Below are 8,380 nucleotides of genomic sequence, written 5' to 3' on the forward strand. Positions count from 1 at the left end.
TATTTTTAAAGCCTGCATTTGCTTTCCTAAGGTTAATTTCTTTAGTTTCTGGAGGTCACCTTTAATTTGACCTATGATTTGGGGGTGGCTGACAGAACACAATCTTACAGGGCAAATAACTAGTTTGTTTGGTGGAGTGCACCTGACTCAGAGGAGGGCCATAGGCAGAAACCTGATTTTATCTTAAATGAGCAAACAAGCATTAGCATGTACTGACTGCCTCCAGCATGGGGCAATTCTGTAAAGTCTATAAGCAAGTTTTCACAAGGTATGGCTCTTTCTCCTGTTTAAGTTTCTTAGAGGAGGGGTTCTTCTCCCCGCCCCCCACCCTTTGTAACTCTATTTAGTGGCTTAGCCTTCAGTGAGTAACTGGAATCCAGATACTGGCAGAATCTTGCTGCTTTTAACTTCTCATGTGACCATGGGCTCCCGGGAGCCTAATGAGAAGGTGCGTAGTCGGCCCTAGTCTTTACATTTTTTAGCTCCTGTCAGTCTGATCAGATCAGTATTTGGTTCCTCCAAGGTGCGGCAGCCCTTGGCCATTTCCTTTATTGCCTTTTTAAAAACATTTACCCTTTTAGGGTCCTTTCTTTTTCATCTTGCACATTAATCTCTCTCTAGCCATGCCCGGCTCTTGAATCCTTGCCTAACTTGACTTCTTTCACATTTACATCCACGACCATGTCCTCTCACATTTCTAATTTTTCTTTTTTTACACTTATTCTTAGTCTTTCTCTTTTGCTTTTTCCCAGTTTTGTTCCTTGGTTACAGTTAACATACACTTTGGTGGCCACTTTTATAGACTAGGTGGTATTCATGTCTGCAGCTTCTGCTTGATGTTACCGTGGGCTTGCTTTACAAATGAAATATTCACTACATACTGATTTTCAGCGGCCTCAGGGTTAAACGGTCTGTAAAGCCAGAATGCTTTATAGAGTCTCTTATAAAACTGACTTAGGCTTTTGTCAGCTCCTTGAAGCATTGCTGAGATCTTTTTTATATTACTTGCTTTCTTCTACCAACTTTTAACCTCTGCAGAAGTGCTTCTCAGTATCTCTGCAAATGCTGAAGCTGACTTGCATTCTCTGGGTGTTTTTCCCCTTTTCCTTAGAGTTTAACAGGTTCTTTTCTTTTATGTCATTTTTCCATTCACTTGGAGGGTTAAACAGGCATACCGAGAGTCAGTGTAAATGTTTCCAGTCTTACCTTCCCTGAGTTCTAAGACCCGAATTAAAGCAATGAGCTCAGTTTAACGATAGTGTCCAGGGTTACCACCGCGTATTCTGCACCTCTCTCTCTGTGGGTTCATGAAGCTGTTCCTGTCCATGTATAGCTCCTAGTCTACTGATGCCCAAGGTTGGTCCCGGAGGTCAGGTCTGCTAGAGTACACTTGAGTCCAACACCTCCACACAGTCATGCTCGACAGGGCTCTAGCTGCCGAGAGCAAGGTGGTGGGTTCAGGGTGTTTCCAGTTTAGTAGATTAAAGGTTGAAAAGGGCTGATAGATGAAAGTCTGTTGCCCCCCCCCCAGATGTGGGCCTGGTCATTATAATAGACAGGTCCTCGGGTCTCCCTGAGAGGCATTTGCATAGCTCAAGCAAGACCAGCTCTGAGCTGGCCCACTTCACTATCTTGGCTTCCTTCTTTGGCCTCTCAGGCTCTGATCCTCCCCTTCAAGGTGAGACCTGGGGGTGAGACGTGGGGCGTGTTAGCGTGTGCCTCTCATTTCTGAGGGGCTGTTGGCCTGGGTAAAGCGGGGTAGGCTGGGACATACGGAGAGAGAATTTCCATCATCTCTGTTGGCTCCCGCGAAACTGGCTTCTCTCGCTGTTTCTGGGACTCCCTTTTTGAACTCTGTGTCTGCTGGCGAAGCTGCTCTTACTTTTACTTTTGGCTTTTTTTGCAATAAGCTCTTAAACAGGGCTAAATTTATGCTGGTTTTGTCTGTGTTTTATTTAACCATGAGTCAATAGAAAGGAATTTGATCTAGGTACACTGGCTGTCCTCCGACCCGTCACCACCTTAAATACATGGCCAATTGTTCCTTGCAGTGATTCCTTCGGTGGGCCATCCAACACCAAAAGAGGGCAGTTCTCATTCACACAGAGATCTTAACCTCCAAGGGGTTAACTTAACTCTATAATCTTCTGCAAAACCTTTCTTACATTCTGTAACCTGCATTTTAATAGAGTAAGTTTTGATGATTTGGCCAAGTCAAAATCAGAACCAAAACCAAAGTGCCAATAAAAGCACGCCTGTTTATCAAGCAATTCAAGTCAAAAACCAAACTAAACCAAAGTATCAAGCAATTAATTCAAGTCAAGTCAAAAACGAAAAACCAAAGTATCAAGCAATTAATTCAAGTCAAGTCAAAAACAAAAACCAAAGTATTAAGCAATTACTTCAAGTCAAAAACGAAAAACCAAAGTATCAAGCAATTAATTCAAGCCAAGTCAAAAACAAAAACCAGCCGGGCGCGGTGGCTCAAGCCTGTAATCCCAGCACTTTGGGAGGCCGAGACGGGTGGATCATGAGGTCAGGAGATCGAGACCATCCTGGCTAACGCGGTGAAACCCTGTCTCTACTAAAAAAATACAAAAAACTAGCCGGGCGAGGTGGCGGGCACCTGTAGTCCCAGCTACTCGGGAGGCTGAGGCAGGAGAATGGCGTAAACCTGGGAGGCGGAGCTTGCAGTGAGCTGAGATCCGGCCACTGCACTCCAGCCTGGGCAACAGAGCGAGACTCCATCTCAAAAAAAAAAAAAAAACAAAAACCAAAGTATCAAGCAATTAATTCAAGTCAGATCAAAAACAAAAAACCAAAGTATCAAGCAATCAATTCAAGTCAAAAACAAAAACCAAAGTGCCGGTACAGGCACGCCGTGGATGATCAGGCCATGCTTCCACTCAAATGGAGTGGCCAAGTTCCAAAGACTAGCCTTACCAAGTTTCAGACGTCCGGACTTAAAGTGCCACTTCCTTCCCGGTGTTCAGCCACTGTGTTGATCCTCCCCAGGGGCCTGCTGTGCACTGCTCTGAGGAGGCGTTCCACTGGGGCAAATGCCTACGCGGGAGCGCTCTCAGGATCCGCATCGCTCAAGCTGGCCAGAGTCCCCCGCAGGGATGCTCTACAGGGCAGGCATAAGCTGCCTAAGGGGCTGCCTCGACAGTCAGTTAATCACCTCAATTCCCGGTCAGGGAACCAAGAAATGCAGCAGGACGAGCTGCAGACAAAACTCCTCAGACACCGGAATAAAGAAGGAAGAGATTTTTTATTCGGCCAAGAGCGTCGCGTGTCTTAAGAGCCGAGTTCGGCCGGGCGCGGTGGCTCAAGCCTGTAATCCCAGCACTTTGGGAGGCCGAGACGGGCGGATCACGAGGTCAGGAGATCGAGACCATCCTGGCTAATACGGTGAAACCCCGTCTCAACTAAAAAAAATACAAAAAAAAAAACTAGCCGGGCGCGGTGGCGGGCGCCTGTAGTCCCAGCTACTCCGGAGGCTGAGGCAGGAGAATGGCGGGAACCCGGAGGCGGAGCTTGCAGTGAGCTGAGATCCGGCCACTGCACTCAGCCTGGGCGACAGAGCGAGACTCCGTCTCAAAAAAAAAAAAAAAATACAAAAAACTAGCCGGGCGAGGTGGCGGGCGCCTGTAGTTCCAGCTACTCAGGAGGCTGAGGCAGGAGAATGGCGTGAACCGGGAGGCGGAGCTTGCAGTGAGCTGAGATCCGGCCACTGTACTCCAGCTGGGCGACAGAGCGAGACTCCGTCTCAAAAAAAAAAAAAAAAAAAAAACTAGCCGGGCGAGGTGGCGGGCGCCTGTAGTCCAGCTACTCAGAGGCTGAGGCAGGAGAATGGCGTGAACCGGGAGGCGGAGCTTGCAGTGAGCTGAGATCCGGCCACTGTACTCCAGCCTGGGCGACAGAGCGAGACTCCATCTCAAAAAAAAAAAAAAAGAGCCGAGTTCGCTGAGAAATACTTGGCCTTTTTTTTTTTTTTTGAGACGGAGTCTCGCTCTGCCGCCCAGGCTGGAGTACAGTGGCGGATCTCAGCTCACTGCAAGCTCCGCCTCCGGGGTTCACGCCATTCTCCTGCCTCAGCCTCCTGAGTAGCTGGAACTACAGGCGCCAGCCACCGCGCCCGGCTAATTTTTTGTATTTTTAGTAGAGACGGGGTTTCACTGTGGTCTCGATCTCCTGACCTTGTGATCCGCCCGCCTCGGCCTCCGAAAGTGCTGGGATTACAGGCGTGAGCCACCGCGCCCGGCCATACTTGGCCTTTTTAAAGGCTTACAACTTTAAGGGGTTCACGTGAAAGGGTTGTGATAAATCGAGCAAGCGTGGGAAATGTGACTGGGGGCTACATACATCAGCTAACAGAACAAAAAGTTTTACAATGCTTTTTTCATACAGTGTCTGGAATTTACAGATAACACAAGTAGTTTAGGCCAGGGATTGATGTTATTATTATTACTTTGTTTAACTCCCAGGATCGGGTGGTGGTGCCAAGGTTGTCTGGCTATTTATCTTACTTTTGTTTTTCTCTTTACTCCTGTCTTGTGAACTAGGCAAGGTGGGGGGAGGAGGGCAGCAGGAGTAGTAGTGGTCTCCTTCCTTAGTCCCAGCTACTCAGGAGGCTGAGGTAGGAGAATGGCGTGAACCCAGGAAGCAGAGCTTGCACTGAGCAGATGATCACGCCACTGCACTCCAGACTGGGCAACAGAGCGAGACTCCATCTCAAAAAAAAAAAAGAAATTTCTAGAATTAGTGTAAGTTCCGTACCGTCTGGTTGTTGCCATGGAAAGAGGTGGTGGCTTCCGGTGCCGTCGCGGCAATGGTAAACTGACATGGTGCACTGGTTGGTGTGCCTCATGGGAGGCTCTTCTGCCCTGGACCTGTTTTAGCTAGTCTTCAGTTGGGTCCCTTGTCCAAGCCCCGCCTCTGGAGTTGAGCTCCACCTCCTACCTCATTTTCTTCTTTTTCTTTTTTAGAGACAGAGTTCCGCTCTTGTTGCCCAGGCTGGAGTGCAATGGCATGATCTTGGCTCACTGCAACCTCCGCCTCCCAGGTTCCCAGAATTGCTTCTCCCAGGCAGAAGCAATTCTCCTGCCTCAGCCTCCCGAGTAGCTGGGATTACAGGTGCATGCCACCACACCCAGCTAATTTTTGTATTTTTAGTAGAGACAAGGTTTCATCACATTGGTCCAGCTGATCTGCCTGCTTTAGCCTCCCAAAGTGCTGGGATTACAGGCAAGAGCCACCGCACCTGGCATCATTTACTTTTGGATGTGCTTTGCAATAGTCAGAAGAGACCTGCCTCCAGGCCAACCCCACCTTCTCTCTCCACTTGCAGGCACCTGAGTCCGCCTCTGTCTCATCCATCCTGAGTCCAGTGTGGGCTCAGCGATGCCCCTCCTTGAACGCATCTCTCATTTCCTCCTGGGGTCTGTCCCTCAAGATAGCCACTACTGCCACAACTCCCATCTTCTCGTCTTGGGTCCCTCTCCAGCTACCAGAAGATTTAAAAAATCTTTTAATTGTTTGGTCTCACTTAGCAACAAGGTCTCAAACTTATGCCCCAAAGTGGCCTTCTCTTCTTTTACCTTTCTCCCACCTGCCCCACCCTGCGTCACCATGGATGTCAATTTCCTGTCCACTCCCCACCCTCCTGTGGACCCTCCCTCGGCCTTCAGAGCCGGTCCCTGCCTCTCCTTCCCGGCTCGGTCCAGTCTCACCCCAGCTGCTCTTCTGCGTGGCTGCGATCGCCACCGTCCTCATTCTGTCCTCTGTGGTCACTTCGCAGCCAACGTGTCTTTCCAGCATCATTTGGCTTTTGTCACACTCCTGCTCAGAAGCCCGCGTGGGCTTCCTGTGTGGATTGGACCGGGACCACACAATCTGCCCCACCCAGTTATCTTGGAAAGACTGTCATTCCCAAGCTGTCTTCAGTCCTCCGTTCTCATCAACTTGTCCCCAGACTCCATTCGCCTAAAGCAGGAAAGCTCTGCTCATGGCCTGAAGGCACAGTGGCCTTCCTCGGGGACTTTCCCAGACAGTTTTGTGCTTGCTCTCACACCAAGACCACCCATGGCCTGTTTCCAAACTCCACATCCCAGATAGCTTGAAACTATGTTTTGGGATCTTTTATCAGAATTTCTGCTTTGTCTTCAGAATGGCTCCGTGCCCTCAAATCCCTACAAATTCCCTTTTTGGCTAAATGCAGTTTCTTTGGACACCTTTCCTTTCTTGAGCTCTGGTTATGGCAACAGCATCAGCCTCATCTTGCATGGCAGCCTCCCTTCGGGCCTTTTGCCTTCCAGCCACACCCCTGGTTTCGGCTTTGTATTTGCTGTGGGTCAAGGGCTTTGGAGGCAGATGGCCACACCTGTGGACTCCTCCAGCATGTCCTGGCTGATGCGTTAGGTGAGTCATTTGGCTTCCCTATTTCTCAGTTTCCTCATCTATAAAATGGAGATAATATTAGAAGTCACCTGACAAAGCTGTTGTGGCTCAAGGGGGGTCCTGAGTGGGGAGCAGACTTATCGCGGGGTGGTATTGGGCCTGTGGAGGGGAAGACACAAGAGGCAGGAGTCGGGCTGTGATGCCATCAAGCATAGCGGCTACTGGTTCCCCGCAGGGAGCTCTGCAACAGAAGTGGCCCTCAAGGCTGTCCTCGGTTGGATCAAGATGGCCAGGACTTTGCAACGTGAGCTGTCCCAGGGAAGAGTGTGACCCTGGCAAGTTGCAGCTGATGGCTGAAGACTGCTTACCACACCCCGAACAACTAGGACACCCAGCCTGTCACTACAGGGGTCTCCCTGGGCCTCTCATCGCAGCATCCACCACAGTTGCTGAGGTCCACATGAGCCAAGCACTGGGCTAGACATAGAACGAGACGGGGGTCCCTGACCTCACGGAGCTTTCTTTCTACTGGCAGGGACAATCAGTACCAAACAAGTAAACTCAAAGTATTAAGTGCCAAGATGCAGCCATGTGTTAGCTGTTGGTGGGGTTGAAGTAGCATTTGTCAGGTATACAAGGCAGATGCTGATCTGTGACAACCTACTCAGGTGGTGTTCTCAAGCCCTTTGGGCCTGCGGACAGAGAGGCTGAAAGGTCTGTAAGCCCTGTGGGGAAGAGGCCCCAAGCCCTTCTTGCCTTAAGAGCTGGGTCCCATGGTAAGCTGGCAATAGGGTTGCAGCAGCTGAGGTCTCCGGGCCTGGATGAAAGGTGGGGTTGCTCAATATAGGGCTTTCACACACAGCCCTGGAACACAGAAGCCTTTCCAAGAGTCGGGAGCCCCCGGAGAATCACAGCAGGACTTCCACATGGACTCTGCCCTGGAATTCCTGTGGACAGTCTTTGGATGAGGGCACGCACCTAGTGTGTCCCCTTGGCCACAGCTCCTTCTCCCACATTGCTTCTCTTCCTTTGTTCACCCTGGTACCTGGCCCTGGTACCTGGGCTGTCCTCCACATCAAAGGGACAATTCAAAACTCTGCAGTTGACTTTCGGAAAGTAGGTGAATTTATTGGCTGGGAAAGACTTAATGTAGTTTTGCACTTTAGGTTACTTCTAATTCTTTGTTTGCTTCTGTCAAAATGTAAAAAGGACCTATTCAAGTGGTCAACTGACAGGTCATTACGTACACTTGGTGGTAAACTGCTGTTATGTTTTTTGAACGTAAGGCAGAAGGAGCTAAAGAAATTGAGAGTCGGCTGGGCACAGTGGCTCACACCTGTAATCCCAGCACTTTGGGAGGCCAAGGCGGGCGGATCACGAGATCAGGAGATCAAGATCATCCTGGCCAACATGGTGAAACTCTGTCTCTACTAAAAATACAAAAATTAGCTGTGCGTAGCGGCGCGTGCCTGTAAAACCAGCTACTCCAGAGGCTGAGGCAGGAGAATCGCTTGAATTAGGTAGCCTTAGGTTGCACTGAGCCGAGATCACGCCACTGCATTCCAGCACTACAGCCTGGCAACAGGCGAGGCTCCGTCTCGGGGAAAAAAAAAATTGAGTGTCACTGCTAAAACAAAATTCCTCCCAATCCCATCTAACAATTTAGGTAAACAAGCTTCCTCAGTGCTAGCAGAAAAATGGAAAAAGAAAACCAAAACTGGCCGGGCGCGGTGGCTCAAGCCTGTAATCCCAGCACTTTGGGAGGCCCAGACGGGCGGATCATGAGGTCAGGAGTTCGAGACTATCCTGGCTAACACGGTGAAACCCCGTCTCTACTAAAAAAAAATACAAAAAGCTAGCCGGGCGAGGTGGCGGGCGCCTGTAGTCCCAGCTACTCGGGAGGCTGAGGCAGGAAAATGGCGTAAACCCGGGAGGCGGAGCTTGCAGTGAGCTGAGATCCCGCCACTGCACTCCAGCAGGG

At 49.9% G+C, this 8,380-nt stretch overlaps 1 pseudogene; it reads left to right on the forward strand.

Annotated features, from left to right (window-relative positions):
• LOC117079092 overlaps window positions 1-8,380 on the forward strand; it is a 45,690-nt pseudogene that overhangs the window by 29,472 nt on the left and 7,838 nt on the right.

The sequence above is a fragment of the Trachypithecus francoisi genome, unplaced genomic scaffold (assembly GCF_009764315.1).
Source record: "Trachypithecus francoisi isolate TF-2019V2 unplaced genomic scaffold, Tfra_2.0 Lachesis_group7, whole genome shotgun sequence".
NCBI lineage: Eukaryota > Metazoa > Chordata > Mammalia > Primates > Cercopithecidae > Trachypithecus > Trachypithecus francoisi.